Source organism: Cervus canadensis, chromosome 9 (assembly GCF_019320065.1).
Source record: "Cervus canadensis isolate Bull #8, Minnesota chromosome 9, ASM1932006v1, whole genome shotgun sequence".
In the NCBI taxonomy this organism is placed as follows: Eukaryota; Metazoa; Chordata; class Mammalia; order Artiodactyla; family Cervidae; genus Cervus; species Cervus canadensis.
In genome coordinates this window covers 76,929,410-76,948,023 of record NC_057394.1, presented here as the reverse complement: position 1 = coordinate 76,948,023, position 18,614 = coordinate 76,929,410, and the positions used below count along the sequence as shown (strand labels likewise).

The following is an 18,614-nucleotide window of genomic DNA, read 5'->3' as shown; positions in this document are numbered from 1 at the left end:
AGTCTTACCCTCTCTGTTTTCATGTAGATCAGTTCTGTCAACTTTCGTCAGTTATAAAGAAACTTTATTCCTGAATGACTTGTTCATTGAGTTGTCACTGTGAAAAGAAAACAACATTAGAATACAGATTTAGAAACATGAAAACTATAACAAGTTTTTGCAAGGTCAGAGTGCTACTCACTTTTGCTTAATATCAGATTGTCAAAATTAATATCACTGCAAGAAAGAAATAATTTATTTTTTCACAGCCTTGACTAAAGATTCAATTTTTATAAGGTGGAGAAAAATTGTATGATTTTTTTTTTTGAGATGAAGAGTTTATTCACTTTGCTTCAAGGCCATTACATAACTGTTTATTTTGGTTGGCATAATATTTTATTGCACAATTAGTGCTATTAATTTATACCATCAAATTGTATCATTTTTAGCAATTTTTCCCTTAGTATGTGAATAATCTTTTTCTAATTAAGGAACAAAATTTTAAAAAAAGAAACAACGTTTAAAAGAAAAGTTCAATTGTGTCAATGTACCTAATGGATATTTTTAAATAAACTAGATTATTGGATTGGGCTTCCTCTCCTAATAACTGACCCAGAAAAGAAGTTAATTTCTTGGAATATAAAGTAGGACTATTTACTTGTATTTTTCTGTTAGTCAGATATCTTAAATCCAAACTTATAATGAGTATATATAATATATCTGGCATTAAATTGTTTTAAAAATTAAGTACATTATTTCTCTGACCCAACAGCTATTACTGAGTACTACAGAAATGTCTGTAATTGTGTTTGTATGCACAGCTATAATGGTTTCTGAAATATGATTTAAAAATCAATACCTAAAAGTATTTTAAATGCATACTTGGGCATTATTCATCCTAGACGCATGCACATTTTATTTTCTAGAAAAATCAAAGGCATACTTTGTCAAACCAGAAACTACATTTTCAATATTGTCTATATGATTTGATTGTGCAGGGACAATACTTAGATTTAACCAACTTAGGGGATGAACCTAAAAGATGAAAGAATATTAAACTTGAATATTATTTCCATGATGGTTCAGCTGGTAAAGAACCCACCTGCTGATGCAGGAGACACAAGAGACATGAATTTGATCTCTGGGTCAAGAAGATCCCCTGGAGAAGAAAATTGCAACCTACTTCAGTATTCTTGCCTGGAAAATTCCATGGACAGAGGAGCCTCGTGGGTTACAGTTTATAGGGTTGCAAAGAGTTGGACAAGACTGAGTGTACACACACACAGGGGATGAACTAAGGGATGAAAGAATATTAAACTTGAACAGCACAGACATAGATTTTCTGCAGCTAAAATTCTGTGTTTTAGTAATATGTAGCTACCACAACCACTGACTAATGATTAAAGTAAAAATTAACTGTAAGTTTCTTTTATCTTAACATTTCTTTTAAAGTATAGGAAAAAGAGCATTTATATTATTTATGAGCTTAGTATTATTATCCATTAATTATGTAATGCTTATTTCACTTTTCTAATATATATTTGGAAAAACAAGATAACAATATTGTAGGGAGTACATTAATGAAGAGCAATCACTAAATAACAAATCAACAACATTTACAGCAAATATAAAGTAATTGTTAGGGTTTTTAAGTCCTTAGGAATTTTTGAATATTGAAAGCACAAACAGATATAAATATATCTTCCTTTAGTTTAGGTTTGCAATTTTTCTTTCCATGGTTACTTTTAGGGAAATTAAGACACATTTTTATGGAAAAAAATTTACTCTATAATTACATATTACTTCAAGATTTTTAAATTCATGCTCTATAAATAGACTGTAATCAAACAAATTAATAATACTACATTAACCTGGTTCATACAAATCAGGCTACAGTTGATTCAACACTCATTACTGTTCATCTTTAGTTTATAATTGAATTTAAAGTTGATTTGTTTCCAAACGAAAATGTATTAAGAATATAATTTTTATTTATAATAATTAAGTGTTCAAATCCATCAAAATTACATATTTTGCTAATTCTTTGGCACTTGAGAATCTATAATTTGGGTAACTTTTCAGCACATGCCTGAAAATCATAAATTTACAATGTATTGTAGTTTTAGTTGCCATTGAATAGTGACCTCAAATTGGAAGCTTTAACTGTTAAATACTCAGAGCTTCTTACTTCAGACCTCGGTAGGTGTTGGTTTGAAAAGACTTTGAGAGAAATATGTTACTTAGAAACATATAGTCTAGGGTGGAAATGAAATACATAAAGATTTCACAAGAAATTCTGATGTCTGCAGGCAGACCCAAGGACACGTCCTCTGAACCACACCTGGCCCATGGAGTGTCAGAGGACAAGCTATGTGCAAGATGGAAGCTGAGAATAAATCTGCAAATGTTGCTGAAAACAATCCAGATCCTCTTATGTACGGTCTCTTAATCTCCACATTCGAACTCAGGTAGGAATTTCCCTCCCCTTGTCCATTCCCATCCCTCAAGCTGTAATTTATGCTTCTCTCTTCACGGTGGCTGCTGAGTTTAGTTTCACCTGATTTCATTTCAATATGGGAGATGCTCTCTCAAGTAAGGGAGACGCTTGCTGTCGGGGATTTCCAGACCCTGCGCAGGGGTAGAGGTGGATCTTCCCTGATCGTCACCTCTCCAGGCCCTTGCAGGTGGCCAGTCTCCACGTGAGCCCTCCACGCTGCCTAGTTAATAAGCATCCATCTGATTTTTTTTTTTTTTTTTTTTGGTGCACTGTTCCTGGAAGTACTGCAATACCAGGTCGATGCGTGGAGTGGACGGAGCAAGCTCCCATTCCAACTCCCAGCTCCAAAAATCCATTTAATATATTGTCCTCGGATAGAGGACGTATCAGATATTAAACTGATAAGAACAGATACTACACTTGATCTTAGCCAAAAGGCCAAGAAGCGATATAAGCATCCATCTGATTTTTAAAAATTTATTATTTATTTATTTGTGGCTGCACTGGGTCTTTGTTGGGCTTTCCAGGTGGTGCTAGTGGTAAAGAACCCATCTGCCCATGCAAGTAGACATAAGTGACACAGGTTCAATCTCTGGGCTGGGAAGATCCCCTGGCATGGCAACCCACTTCAGTATTCTCGTCTGGAGAATCCCATGGACAGAGGAGTCTGGCGGGCTACAGTCGATGGGGTTGCAAAGAGTCAGATGTGACTGGGTGGCACAGAAACAGCAGCAGCGTCTTTTTTGCTGAGCAGGCTCTCTCTAGTTGCAGTGAGCAGGAGTCACTCTCTAGTTGTGGTGTGTAGGGCTTCTTATTTCAGTGGCTTCTGTTGTTGCAGAGCACGGGCTCTACTTTCTCGGGCTTCAGTGGCTGCAGTGCTAGAGCTCAGTAGTTGTGACATAGTGGCTTAGCTATGTCTAAGCAACTGAGCGGAGCTTAGGTGTGGGATCTTCCTGGACCAGGAATCGAACCTGTGTCCTATGCACTGGCAGATGGATTCTCAACCACTGGACCACCAGGGAGGTCCCAGCATCCAACTGATTTTTCAATCACACTGAGGGTTGCGGAACACAAGGCCTCATGAACCAACCTAAAACTGAAAACACTGCAGTTGTTAGAATATAACATATACATAGTTCTTCCAGTAGTCAAGGTGTCTTTTAACCTGATAAAAGCAGTGAAGTGCTAGCTGGAAATGAGAACCAAATCTGCAGAACTAGCTTAGATGATTCAAATCTTCCAGAAAACACTTACCCTGAACCAGTCCTGAGACAGCCCTCCATCTATTGCAGTCACCACCAATGTCAGAGCTCCTCTACATTTCCTAACTAGGCCAACAACCTTTGAAAGAAGTAACATGATTGTTTCCATGTTAAATGGTCAAAGACAACCCGGCTATAGTAGTTTTTAAAAGAAATCAAAAAGAGAGAGTTAAGAAGTAAAAAAGAATGAGTTCATTTTTTGAGACAAGTTTAGCTACATCAAAAAATGCTTCAAGTCAATTTAAAAAGAAACGATTTCACTGTCAATCTTCTCCATATGCCTCCTTTGGGTTTTGCTTTATTATCATTTGAAGGTAACTAGAATTGCAAACATCAGCTTCTCTGAATAATCACTAAGATGTCTTCCAAAAGAAAGTCAAGGGCTATAATCCTAGTCTAAATTTTTGGATGGCTTCCCAGTTAAATGTCAAAACAGTAGCTTCCTTTGGGATAGTTATTCCTTTTTATTGTACTGAAGAGCCCTTTTAGTGGCTTGTTCTGAATAATTACATATCACGCTTGACTTTCCTTTTACATAATATGAAAATTTTTTATTTCTTTATTCTCTATGGTAACAGCCAAGTTGCTTCAAGTCTGTTTCTTTTCTCTCAAGTACAAAGCTATTTTCCTGGAAGTGGAGGTGGGGGATCTGTCATACACGCAGGCAGAGAACGTCGAAGCAGTTCAGGCGAAGAGAAACACGTACCCCGTCCACACTTCATCTGCGTCAAGTCGGCTTGCTTTCTTCTGAAACCATGTACATGTCCTCACCCCGGGACTTCCCAGGTGCTGTTTACTCAGCATAGAATGAGTAAACATTCCCTCCTTCCCATCCTCAGACTGCTGTTCATCACTCATCTTTCACTGTCAGCTCAGAATCCATCCCTATCATGATGACTTTCCCCCTGATCATCCAGACAGGATCCTGTGTTCTTTTCTCAGCTAGGGAAAAGGTGTGCTTAGTCATTCAGTAGTGTCCGACTCTATGACCCCCATGGACTGTAGCCAGCCAGGCTCCTCTGACCATGGCATTTCCCAGGCAAGAATACCGGAGTGGGTTGCCATTCTGTTCTGCAGGGGATCTTGCTGACCCAGGGATCGAACCTGCGTCTCCTGCGTTGGCAGGTGGTTTCTTTTACCATTGTGCTACCTGGGAAGCCCAAGGAATGGGTCCCCACTGTGAACTTTTTAAAGTATGCAATAAACGGTAGCATTAATTTTGATTTTTTTAAAAAACTTCACAATTTTCACAATACCTACAAAATTGTTCTTTTTCATGGGGTTACCAACGTTTGTAGTCACCGTCTGCATGTATCCTTTCCTGAAATATTGTCATAAGATACACTGATTTTCCTAGAACAGAAAGGGGGACCCCTGGCTCACTGATTGGACACACCAGCATTGAGCAGACCACTCAGCAGGGGAGCAGGGGAACATGCTGGCTTCTTCTCTCTTTTTTTGTTGTTGTATTTTGTTTTTATTTTTTAATCAGAGGAAAATTGGTTGTGTTGTTGGTTTCTGTCGTACAGTTGTGTTGGTTTCTGTTGTACAGAATGTTGTGTTGGTTTCTGTCGTACAGCAACACGAATCAGTCATATATATGTTCCCTCCCTCTTTGATTGGCTTTTCTCGCATAGAAGCAGGTCACATCAATATCACAAGGGCAGGGACACTCACTGTCCCAATGACTCTCTGCCAAGTGACCTGGAATGAAGGAAGGCTGCTTAGAAGGCTGCTGAGCCACAGCTGGGGGTCAGATGACGGCTAACAACCCCCTGAGCCCCTCCAAAGTCACCTCTTCCCTCCTCTCGAGGACTGCTCGGGACAAACAAACACTCTGTTACACGTGGTCCAGTTAAGTTGGTTGTGTTAGTGTTAGCTGCTATGTTGTGTCTGACTCTTTGAGACACTATGGACTGTAACCCACCAGGCTCCTCTGTCCACAGGATTTCTCAGGCAAGAATACTGGAGTGGGTTGCCATTCCCTTCTCCAGGATATCTTCCCCACCCAGGGATCGAACCCACATCATCTGTATTTGCAGGTGAGTTCTTTACTGCTGGGAAGCCACCTGGGAAGCCCTTTGATTAAGTCAATCCTTTTGTGCAAAGCACTTTTTTTCCTAAATATATTAGGGAAACTGTCATGTTCATCAGCTTTTTACTTTTATCAGTAAAGGATACTTATTTAGGGAGCTATTTGTCTGGGGCTGATGATATTTGATAACATTCACAAAGCAGTTTGCTTATTTTCATTATCTTATTTCTTGCAGCGCATCCTAACTCCTCAGGGAGGGACAACATCTGTTCCTGCAGGGGGAATGTCTCCAGCCTTCTCGTTGGTTCTCCCCCCAGCTTTAGACTCCAGGGAAACCAGCTCTCCCTCATTCTTGTGGATTCCCTAGATTTTTGCACAGAGATTTATGAAAAAGAGACTTGTAATGCTTCGGTGTTAATTAGATATCACAGTCTTGTGAACGATAAAAATGAGACTAAAAGGATGATCTGAAAAAAGGAAAAGAAAAGCAAAGGAGATTTAGAAAAGATTTCAAAGATTCTTTAAAACCACTAGGAAATTCTCTCTTCAGAATGGAAAAAAAATTCTACAACAAATATGAAAATTATTCTGCTGTCAAATACTTAGCTTATTTACTGTTAAAATGTTAATATTGTACCTTCCTAGACTGAGACTAACTTTTAAATTTCAGGCATTTAGATTTAGAGTTCAACTCACAGCTTATTAAAGTGTGGAATGTGATTCTCTAATATTCTTACAACCATGCCCCAGAACTCCAGAGCATACATACCATATGGGCCAATTAATTTTCAAATTTCATAAAGTATGTCAGTGCTATAAACAATTAGTAGTGAGAAAAAAAAATGATACCCTTTTTGATGGTAGAATGACATGGAGCACTTAACAAACATTCATTGAGGGCCTGTTGAGCTCCAACGGTAGGGATGGCGGTGGGGAAGGGGACAGGGTAAGGATGAATGCGAGTGGGGGAAGGGGAAATCAGGACATTCACAAAGAACAGTACCTGCTTTCAAAAGGTGTCCACAATCCCATGAAGGGGAAAGAAAAGGAAGAGGAAAAGAAAATGCTGTTGGTATGCTGACAGTTGTATCATGACAAAACAGGTAGGTAGCCTCCAGTTTTCAAATGGTTGAGCCACTTTTTTAATAAAGCCTGGAATCCAGGATTTTCCAGCACAGGCCCAACTAAGGAGCTAAGGAGATCAGTAGCTGTTTTGTTTTGTTTTTTTTTTTCTCTTTGTCCCCCTTAGGGCCTGTAATAGTCCTACTTCCTGATCAAAAAGTAGATCAACTCCAAGTGTAAAAACAGTTTCATTTGCTGCAGCTTAAAAAGTTTTCTTAACTCAAGAGTTCAGTGATGGAGTTCTGTCCCAGTTCCCTTATTCAGAATCCATGAGGCCTTGAGTGTATCCCCTCACCACTCCACCTTCAGGAGAAACTGCAGGAAAGCCCTTTGTGTGCTAAAAAGGTAGAAGCAAAGTCCAGCTAATCGTACTATGATACTCCAACAAGATGATGAAACTGGGTTTAGAGTAAGACCATTCACCAAAATCGCACACTATACCAGGGATAAGAAAGACCCAGAGGAATTCAAATTTTCACTTCCTAACTAAGCTATCCCTCTTGAACTGAGCTCTGATCCACCATGATATTTTGTCCTGGGAGTAACTGTCCAGCTTCACTTTCTGCCACACCTCCCACCCTGGGCCACATCAGCTGTCACTAAGACACCCAACTCCAGTCTCTCTATGACTGCACCAAGGTCCTTTCTTAGGTCTTAGTACCCAAACCTGTGAGAAGTGGACCATAAAAAAGGCTGAGCATTGAAGAATTGATCCTTTCGAACTGTGATGCTGGAGAAGACGCTTGAGAGTCCCTTGGACAGCAAGGAGATCAAACCAGGCAATCCTAAAGGAAATAAACCCTGAATTTTCATTGGAGGGACTGATGCTGAAGCTCCAATACTCTGGCCACCTGAGTGAGGAAGAGCTGACTCATTGGAAAAGACCCTAATGCTAGGATAGATTGAGGGCAGGAAAAGGGGATGACAGACGATGAGATGGTTGGATGGCATTACCAACTCAATGGACATGAGTTTGAGCAAACTCTGGGAGATGGTGAAGGACAGGGAAGCCTGGCCTGCTGCTGCACGCCATGGGGTTGAAAAGAATGGGACACAACTTAGGGACTGAACAACAGCAACAGCCCTAAACTTGGCACTGTTTTACCTCCTTGGCATGACAACTTATTGTATTATAACAATTGCCCCCTAACAGTGTGGGCACCCATTGAAGACAGAGATCATGTGTTATTAATCTTTGTACCCTTGTCAGTGTACCTGGCAAAGATACATGGCTTAGTGAATGAATGGGTGCATGTATGCAAGTCATAATTTCTGCCCATAAAGAACAGGATTGTGACACACTCCAACTACATGTTTCTGTGTGTTTCCCAAAAACACTATTACTGTATATAGTTTTATAACAGCTTTACTGAGATGTAACTCACAGGTAACCTCAGCTTTTCAAAAGTTTACTGGGTATCACTTGTTATGAAAAAACTACATTAGTTACCATTTTCGATCACCAAAAGAAATACAAAGAGGGTTTTTGCTTTTATGTAAAAGGCAAAAAGCAAAAACAGCACTCAGCACTTGATTTGCAGCAAGCCTATGCAGAGGCAGTGTCAGGCTCCACCTCCCCCCACCACCCCGCCCCCAACTATACTGGGCATCTCAGTATCAGTCTGCCATAGATTTGAACTAAGTCTGTGAGCATCTGTGCTTTATCTTGATTGATTTTGTGTGTTCATTAGCAAGATGTGCCCCAAGGTAATTCTTTTGTGCTTGCTGCCCTTTTGGCTTATGAAAGGTTTCATAGAAACACTCTACTTCAGGTAGGGGGGAAGCTTGCACAAGTTCACTCAAAGTGTATTAATACAATGCAGTGGTTTTTAGTGGATTCAGAACTGTGCGTCCATCACCACTAACAAATTGAGGGAGCAGTCTCATCACCTTTAAGAAACCCCAACCCATTAGCAGTCACTCCCCAACCCCCCTCACGCCCCTAGCGACCATTAATCTACCTTCAGTCTCTATGGATTCCTAATTTCTTGTTACGCTGTGTACACAGCGTCAATTATTAGAACGCATCTCTGTGCCTAAGATCTGAGTGCTGAAGCAGCTTTGATTCAGTGTAGAAGTACAAAATCAATCTCTTTGCTTTGTGACCTTGGGTAAGTTGTTGAACTGGATTAAGTTTCCTCCTAAAAATGAAGAAGTTTGGACCGTGTAAGAGGTTTAAAAAAAAAAAAAAGCAAAACTCCTCTGGCTATAATTTCAATAGGCTTCCTAATAAATGTCTTCCTGTAATTAACATTTCACACCAGAACTGCTGCAGCCGCTGCCTTCCCCGCGAAGGGCCCTAGAGAAAACGTTTTCTCTTTTTCTGCCCTTTGTGGGTGTCTATTCCTGGGCGGGCCAAGGAGAAACTGCACAGCACAGGAGCGGAGTCTCTCGAGCGCTCCGCGCCCGCAGGAAGCCTCGCCCAGCCCGGGACCGCACCCTCCGCGGCGCCCCCGGGAGAGAGCGGGCAGCCGCGCGCGCCACGGGCGCGGGGAGGGGCGCGGGCATGGGGAGGGGGCGGAGCCAGCGGCCCGGCAGCCAATCCGGGCGGCCGCGCGTCCCGAGGGCCGCGGCTCGCCGGGCGCGCAGGGGGCGGGGCTCCGCTTGACAGTGGCGGTCGCCGGGCAGCGGAGCCCGGGCGCAGCTAGCGCGGCGCGGCGTGGGGAGCACGGGCGGCGGCAGCGGCGCAGGGCCCCGGCCAGCTCAGGGTCTCGGCGCAGCGGAACAGCCTCCCGCGGCGGCGGCGGCGGTGGCGTCCGGGCGATGCGGCGGGTCTCCTCAGGCGCCGGTGTCCCGTCCTCTTTCTGAAGGTACCGCGCGGGGCTCGCCCCCTCGCCCTGGGGCGGCCCAGCGCCGACCCCGCGGCTTTGTGGAGCCCAGGCTGGGGCGCGGGGTGGGTGGGGCCGGGCGGGGCGGCGCTGTCTGGGCCGCCTTCCCCGCGAGGAAGAGGGTGGCGGCGGAGGGAAGCGGGCTGAGGGAGGAGGGCTGTCTCCCGGGCGCGGCTGGCGGCCCTGCCGCCCTCCATCCTCCTGCCATCCCCTACCCTCCCCACCCCACGTGGCTCGAAAGAGGTTTCGTTCCAGGAGAAAGTTTGGTGCTGAGACGCGCAGAGCCGGACTCGGGGGTCCCTGAGGCGCGCCCCGGTAGAGGGGAGGCAGGTCGTCCTTGCCGGGGACGCCCGTGACCTGAATATGGGCAAGCGGGAACCCAGGCCACTTTCTACCGTCTCCCCACACCCACTCTCCCCCCAGCTGCATTCCCGACGCAGGCTCTTCCCCAAGGGAATTCCTCGATGGGGATTTCCCGCCCCCCCCCCCCAATCGGAGCAGGGGACGGGCACCCAGAATCCCCCCACCCCCGCTGTGGCTTCTGCCGAAGGTAGTAGTTAAGAATCCCGCACCTTCTAATTAAAGGTCCCTGAACAGTGTGTCGGAGCTGCCGGTGATTCCTTCTGTGTCACATCTTGAATATTTTCTTCATGCTACTGGGCTTGCAGTTGGTCTCCAGCGTGCTGGGGTGTGGAGCACAGGAAGGGGAGTAGAAGCTGTGGCCCATCTCTCAGGGTGCAGGTTGGGGGGAAAAAAGAATACAGATCGCACTGATCCACTCGAAGATGGGAGAAAGTTTCAGCCTTCAAAAAAAAGATGGGTTTCCGTGTGGATTATTTGCTTTGAGGAAACTTCCTCAAATGCAGAGAAATAGAGTTATTATTAAGTTTTACACAAGGTTGTAGGAACACTGTCTGTCATCACTGTAGCTGGGAGTAGAGGTGGTCATGTGTTTATCATGGGGACTTGAAATGAGCAGATGTCGACAAGTGTGTGTAGAGTTCTGTTTCGTTCACATCAGCCTGATACCTTTCTGATCATACGTGTGGGTTCTCACAGGTACTTCATTTCTTACCAAGAATATTCATACCATAAGACAACTTCATAATACCTTTGGTACCCTGCAGACCGCCTTAGCCAAGGACATGGACCTCTTGTTCTGGTCCACACTGTTTCTCCCTTCGCCAGGTCACATCACTTCCATAAGAACGTTTACATGTGAAAGAGCAGGAAACCTGCTTCGTCCATGGTGACACGATATATACAGCATATACATGGTGCATACAGGTGTCCTAGATATTTTGTATGTAACTTTGATTCTCACAGTCACCCTGATGTGTTCTTAACTTCCCCTATTTTAGGATTTAAAGAGTTGTGCAGTCTTCCCAAGATTGGAATTTGAACCTGGATGTCTTTGACTTCCTGCCTGGTGCCCGTTTCCACTAATCTATGCTCTCTCTTAGCCTCTCTGGAGAGACAGTTGCCCATGTGATGATACAGTAGGAAATCCCAGCATGGCGATGTACCCTGCGTCTCCCGACCTCCTGGGTCAGAGCCCTTCATGGAGTGTCTTCTCCTTCTGGGAGCCCACCCCTGTGTGCCCAGCTGGTATGATATCAGGGTTGATGTCAGGGACTGACATCATGGGCACCACACACCACCCCCACTCCCCTACGCCCAGGATGTAAGTCAGATAGCAATCTCCAAACATACCTTCCCCTTCCTAATACCTTGGTTCCAGAAGACAGGTGACTGAGTGTTTTCCCTTTCTGCTGCTTAAGGAGCAGTTTCTCCCCTCTCAGCCATTCAGGTCTATTTTAAGTCTGCACAGATAAGTACACCCCACCAGCTGGCAGCCACGCCTCCCCTGCGGTGTTCACAGGGACACACTCACCCTCCTGTACCAACTGTCAGAGAATTCCTGACACAGCCCTGCCTACTTACAGTGGAAGACTGAAACAAGGTTTCTGGGGAAGATGGTGTTCGTCCAGGGAATCCCTAGATTCTCCTCTACTGACCAGAAAGGAGACTCACCTGAGGACCCTAGGGCAGGAAGCAGGCCTTCTCAATAGTACCAAATGCTGCGTGTGTGGTGGTCTGTTGTCAACACTGTTAAAGATAATGTATTTGTCATATAGAAATGCTTTTACTGGTTGTCTTCATGATGGATGGAGGTGATCACCTATTTCTGATTTGATTACTCACTTTTACACTGAGGCACTTGTCATCTGGCTGAAGGGTCTGGAAACCTGGTATCACAGTTGTGATAGTTTGAAGCTGTGTCTAAAAAAAAAAAAACGTGTCTTTTATTATAACCTACAGGTACTCTTTTATCACTTCTCTTCCCTAGGCGGGTTGTGTGTATGTCTGTTCTCTCCCTTGCTATAGTCTTCAACTCTTCTCTGGTTCCAAAATGGTTTGCAATACTAAGGCTAAAAAGAGATAAATTCATTTTTGAGCTGTGACCATATGCTGCCTGGAAGCCTATCCTCGTAGTTGGCATTTTACTCATGTTACTCTAGTGTTCAGCATCTCAAAGTCCCATGTGTGTGCCTTGGGATTTAACATGGGCTCTCCTGTCTAATCATTTCACTCCATCCCCCACAGCGTGGTGAGGTTTCAGTCTAGAAGACAGCCCTGGCACCTCCCGCCTGATAGCTCTAAACTGTGGAATACTGGAGCAGCACTAATTAAAGTTGAGAAAGTGGAACATGAGGTGTGCTCGCTGTCACTCTGGCACCAGAATGGGAAATGTACCAAAACCATTTGAGGGGAGAAAGAGTGATGCCGACTTCTTTAAATGACTGGGGATCTGCAAAACTGTACCAGATGATTGACATGGTATAGTCAACCTGAAGTTGGGAGCATGCAGATACCTCACTAACCTAAAAGTGTCCACATTCAACAAATTTCCACTCTGCATTCTATTCAGGTTTTAAAACCTATTATTAACTGGCAACCCATCTTTATTTCTGTATTTCATCAAATCGGGAATGTCATCAGAATGTAAGACATAGCATGATTTTTCTTATACAGGGAGGAAAAGAAAATACTGCCTATTATATTATGACTTGCCACTGTAACAGTGGTCTTCCAGGACACTGCATGAAACTGTCATGCTAGCACCTCACAGCTTTCAATGTTCATCTCTTCCATCAGTTGTGGTACTTTTTACTGCTGGTACCTCAGTAGCATTGCTTATGGTGTGATAGGCAATCAGTTTGTATATGTCTCAGTTACGAACTGTAACACAGATTCCTCTTCTGTGTTTTCCTTCAGTCTAGTTAAGCATTTGGATTTTGCTTTGAAAGGTAATGTGGAAACGCTAAACAAAGACAAATGTTTCCTTTAGTAACAGAACATTTAGACCCCACTACTCTGTTTGTTTGCCTTGGTGCACACACAGTAACATCTTTTAAGTGCCAGATCATAGTGTAATTTTTTTGAAAGCCATTTAGATGGCAATTTAACAGAATACATGCAATGCCAATGATGCCCCTTAGTGGAAGCAATGACAAAATGAATAGCGGTGACCAAGTTGATGCAAATACAGGGAAATGATGATTGTGCTGTGACTACTGCCAAGTTGTCAGTCATTTTAAGATACTGTCCTTATTAAGACCCATCCTGATTTCAGAGATATTAAAGTGTGGGGGGAAAAAATGAACCTTATCAATGAAATATGTTAATTTGTGTCCACTTAGTTTGGGGAACTTGACCTGCCTACCGTCTTGCATGTTTTCATTCATTCACAGAGACATTCATTTTGTTAAACTCCAAGCTTCAAAGGCTGATGATGAGGGCTGGCAGAGGGTGTCCCGAGTAAGAAAGCCAGTAAGGAGGTGGTTAGGAGTGTGGCTTCAGGATCGGTTGGTTTGTATATGAAAGGCTTGTGGGAAGGCCAGTCTTTTTATCTTTAGGAATTGGCTCAGCCTGGGAAGGACACTTCCTCCAGGGTCCTCAAGGCCCCCCCGAGATGTCAAAACATCAGGATACAAAAAATAAAAGGCTTGGTTAATTACCCGGAGATTTTTTTAAATAGTCAACTAATGGATTTGGCTCAGGTGCAGCCAAGCGTGAGGAGGTGCCTCGCTCAGGATGTGACACATGGTCTCATCCAGTCAGCATTCATTAAATCCGAGTTGTGGCGCCAGATGGTCCAGCCGCGCTCACAGTCAGCCTGTGCTGGATACTGCATCAGGTGCGCACTGTTCATCTTGAGAGAGGGCAGAAAATGAGAGGCCGTACACTGCCCAGAGGACCCCCGGATGAAAGATGAACCACCCAGGACAAAGGCAAAACACAAGTCTCTAAAAACATAAATGAACCCTCAAGCAGATACTTCTTCAACTTTAAGATCTGAAAATCTGTAAGGTGATTATATATTAGGGGCTTATTCACTGTGGATATGGAAGATCAGTAAGAGTCAGGAAGCATGAAAAAGTTAGTATTAGTGGCTCAGTCATGTCTGACTCTTTGTGACCCCATGGACTGGGGGTCAGGTTCCTCTGTCCATGGGATTCTCCAGGCAAGAATACTGGAGTGGGTAGCCTTTCCCTTCTCCAGAGGATCTTCCCAACCCAGGGATTGAACACGGGTCTCCGGCTTTGCAGGTGAATTCTTTACCATCTGAGCCACCACGTTGTTTCCCAGAGTGAAATTGGAGTTGGGAAGTGAATTCAGTGTTGGTGAATGGTGTGCTCAGGAGTCAATCGCTAAAGGTGAGTTACTTAAAATAGCGTGAGGCATCCTTTTCTTCTCAGCTGCTGGCAATATCGATCAGATGAGCAGATGATTTTCATACACAGAAAAGAATGTCACTGGAGAGAGTTATTTGAAGGCAATTAATAGGATGTGTGGTGGCGACAAGTCTAGGCGTAGAATGCTTCACCTATACCTGGCTGACAAGTGTCTGCTTTGAGGACACTGAGGGAGAAGGCAATGAGTGGGGTGGACCTGGGTTTAGATTCAAGGCATTGCTCTTAATAATGAAAGCAGGGGTGTTTGAGGGTGGGCATGTCTGGACTCACAGTGAAGTAAATGAGTCCTTCCTCTGGGCAGCCTCATGACTTTTCTTTATGTGGCTGGTTAATGGTTATAACGTCTTCAGAATCCTATGACTTTTTCTTAGAATTTTGACCATGCATGTTAAGAAATAATCATGAAAACATAAGCAGGAGGTCAGTCTCTTCATGTAAGAAGGGTAATTCCTTTGCAGTGAAAGCTGTGCAGTAGCCCTCCATGTGCAATTCCTCCTAGCCTGTGACTTTGCACGCGTCATTCTTGTGTTCGTGTAGGAGTTTATCTGTGTTGATGGAAGCTGCAGAAGTGTGTTCACTGGAACACACAGCTGCTCTGCCTTTGTGTTTCCACACTGACGTCATAACTCTTTAGTTAAAGTAGTGATGGTAGCTGAAACTGGCCAGCGAAAGCATTTCTGCCTGGCTTATGTTGCTGACCTGGATTTGACATTGGTCAGGATGATCTTTGGGTTTATCCACTCCAGTGATGCATTACCTCTCAACCTCACATACATTTCACAATCCAGGCTTTTATGGTCTTTTAACCGGATTCCCTACATGAATTAGGTCCATGTGAAAATGGAATATTCAGTCAAATGAGATAATATGCAGAAATCATGTGAATCGGCCAAGAAATGTAACGGACAATTACATCAAGCTGAATATTGCTTTCAGGTGTTACTCAACATCGGCGATCCTTGGGGTCCTTGGCTTTCTGGAGCTCTTTCTTTGTGTTGATTCTTAAGTGAGACCCCCTATGGAAGGCTGGGGGGAGAAGGGACAGCCTTCCTGGAGCTATTCTTGATAATTATGTTCTAACTTTAACCTTTGTGAATCTGAATTGCTCTCTTCTGGGAGTGGGTTAAGAGGCATCTCCCTGCTGATCTCTTCAGCCCTGGAGCCTAGAAAAGTGCCTGCAAATGGCAGGGGCTTAATGATTATTTGCTGAATTAAAAAATATCCTTTGACTGGTTGACACAGGAATTCCCATCCTTCTTTGGTCCAAAGATTCTTATTACTTATGAATAGAAATCCTCACAAAATACCTTATGATTTCATATCTAAATCACTTACTATAAAGAATCAAGGATATCAAACCTGAAATTTTAAAGAATGGAAGTCATGAAGATAAACTCTCCTTAACAAATTAAAAAATCTATTGCAAGTGAGCATTATTAAAATTCTATAGTATTGGATTGTAAACTAGGAAGACTAAAAATAATGGTATAGAAATTACAGATTTTGACTCAGATTATTTAGTGAGCTTAACACATACAAATAAGAAACACAGCTTTTGAAAAAAGACTCAGTTACCTACGGAAGCTTGTTAGAATGATAGACTAATAGCTTGAAGAGAAAACAGTAAGAAAGAGAATAGTTTACATTTTGGTCTTAAGCAAATACTGCATGAATTTCCGATAAGTTAAGTGTTAAATGTTGGAAAGAAGAAAAGAAATACCATAATGATGGATACATGTCATTATGCGAGTGTCTAAACCCACAGAATGGACAGCACAGTGAGTGAACCGTAATGCTAACCATTAACCATAATGGACTTTGGGTGATTATGATGTGTCAGTGTGGGTTTATCAGCTGTAACAAACGTCCCCACTCTGGTGGTGGTGTTGACAATGAAAGAGGCTGTGTATGTGTGGGGACAGAGAATATATGGGAAATCTCTGTACCTTCCCCTCAGTTTTGCTGTGAACCTAAAACTGCTCTGAAGGAATTAAGTCTTATTAATAAAAAAGGAAAAGAGAGGAAGAGAGGGAGGAACGGACAGACAGAAAACAGTAATTTTTCTATCCCAAGTCTGAAGGCAGTGAAGACTTTTCTGAATATTCATGTCATCTTATAAGACAAATACATTGTAATATAGAAACCTGATAATTATTTAAATAACGAACTGTAATAAAACCATCCTAAAAGGCAGCATGACAGAACATGGCTAATGGAAGCATATCTAAATTATGTGGAGGGGTTGATACGAATATGGGATGTGTAGCCTGGTCACACATCCCAGGGGTTGAGGGAGGGAAGCAGATGTTTTGGTCCTTGATGTACAGATGTTAGATCATTTCATGATAGGCCCAGAGTGTAAAACATATACATTAATCACTATCACCTAAAGGTGTATTTTGTGTTTTGACAAAGATCAAAGATCAGAAGTAATTGGGAAATTGGAATTCTATATCCACTGACTGCTTGTTCATTTGTTGCATTACTGGGGGAAAAAAAAAAAAAAAACCCAAACAACCCTGCTATAAAGCACAGGAAGCTCAGCTCAGTGAAGGAGGGAATATATGTGTACCTATAGCTGATTCATTTGGTTGAATCATACAACATTGCAAAATAATTGTACTCCAATTAAAAAAAAAACACACACCTAAAAACCAAAAAACAACAGAAACCATCCTTGAAACACCACTCGATAGTAAGGGCTTTATTCAGAAACCACTTGAGACAGAATTACATGTCAGAATTTTCTTCTCTTGTTTTTCCATACAATAGAAACAAATTTCACAGGAGGCTACAGTTTGGACACTTGGAGGTGTTAGTAGCACATTGGACAGTGTCTCTGCCTTCATTGTATGCCTTAAAAGCGCACTTATCTGAAACAGTAGTTCAGGGTTTGAAATCTGCTCTGCTCTCAATTCTCATCACATGTCCACTCCAGCATTGATTTTCTTATCTCTGTGGGATGTGGAGGTAGAAGCTCTGTCTCTGTGTGTATTGCATGTGGCTGGACAGTGACCTTCCAGCCCATTGAAAGGATCAGAACAGAGGTTGGGAGGTCCCTTAAACAGTGGCTATGTTACATCAGGTGTGTCTGGGGGATGGAAGGAGCTTCGACTCAGACTGATGGGGGCTTACCATCCCCTTGTCTTGGAGTGGGAAGTGCATCATTGCCCAGTGAGGGGACTGTGTGGCTGGTACCCAGCTCAAGGCTCTCTGTCGTCTCCTTATGCCATTTAATCCTCATACAGCCCCTGGGCAGTCAGCCCTGTTACTGTCTCTGTTTTGCAGATGAGGAAACTGAACAACAAAGAGGTTAACTAATTTGCTTTGGGTGACCTTGATAGCAAGTGAAGAGGCTGAGAGAAGAACCTGGAGATCTGACCAGGATGCAGCACCGACTATGCTCCCATGGGGTGTTCTTAACACCCTTCAGACTTAGCTTCCTTGTCTGTAAATTGGGGCCATTCATTTCTATACTCAGCCAGTTGGTGGTGAGTTTGCAAGAGAATATGAATAAAGTATCAAGCACCCTATGGCCCAGTGCACAGTGGTTGCCTGTTATTATTGCTGTCTTTTTCCCTGGTGGTCCAGTGGCCAGAACTCCACACTCCCAATGCAGGGTTCCAGGTTCAATGTGTGGTCAGGGAACTAGATCCCATGTACTGCAACTAGTTCACATGCCGCAGCTCAAAGTTTCCGGTGCCGCAGTGAAGATTGAGGATTCCACGTGCTGCAGCCAAATAACAATCTTAATAAAGTTAAAAAAAAAATTTAGCCCATTGCCATAGCAGCCACTCTATCCTAGCTGTTCACTGTTACAGGTCTACAGGAGCTTCTTTACTGATGTCTGTTAAGTCCAGTCTAGAACGCTCTCTTCTCCACCTGGATGGATATTTTCTTCCTTCTGTAGAGTGACTGGATGTGAGGGAAGCAGACGTGGAAGAGGAAGAGCTTTAAAAAGAAGGGAGGCAGAGCGGCCTTAATCACTGTGGGAATCTCCACCCCCTCAGCAAAACAGTAGAATTAAATCCACCAAAAGTAACACAGAAGGCACGTTTTCATTCAACACTCCGCCGCCAAGAACTTCATCTTCGTCTGTTATCCTTCGAGTCCTGTATCTGTTGTCTTCTC

The 18,614-nt window shown here is 43.3% G+C and overlaps 1 protein-coding gene, 1 non-coding gene and 1 pseudogene across 3 annotated transcripts in view; 2 read left to right on the top strand and 1 right to left on the bottom strand.

Annotated features, from left to right (window-relative positions):
• Nucleotides 1-2,735: 2,735 nt before the first annotated feature.
• Nucleotides 2,736-2,926, bottom strand: LOC122447701. Its single transcript, XR_006271357.1, has one exon. It is a non-coding gene; the product is annotated as a U2 spliceosomal RNA (small nuclear RNA).
• Nucleotides 2,927-9,508: 6,582 nt separating this feature from the next.
• FRY (FRY microtubule binding protein) overlaps nt 9,509-18,614 on the top strand; it is a 424,070-nt gene continuing 414,964 nt past the window's right edge. The window contains exon 1 of the mRNA XM_043477466.1: nt 9,509-9,705. The gene's annotated coding sequence lies outside the window, so the exon portion shown is untranslated. The remainder of the gene's footprint in view (nt 9,706-18,614) is intronic.
• LOC122447294 overlaps nt 11,238-18,614 on the top strand; it is a 29,200-nt pseudogene continuing 21,823 nt past the window's right edge. Inside the window, exons 1-2 of the transcript XR_006271177.1 lie at nt 11,238-11,407; nt 12,331-12,439. The product of XR_006271177.1 is annotated as a 40S ribosomal protein S18-like (transcript). The remainder of the gene's footprint in view (nt 11,408-12,330; nt 12,440-18,614) is intronic.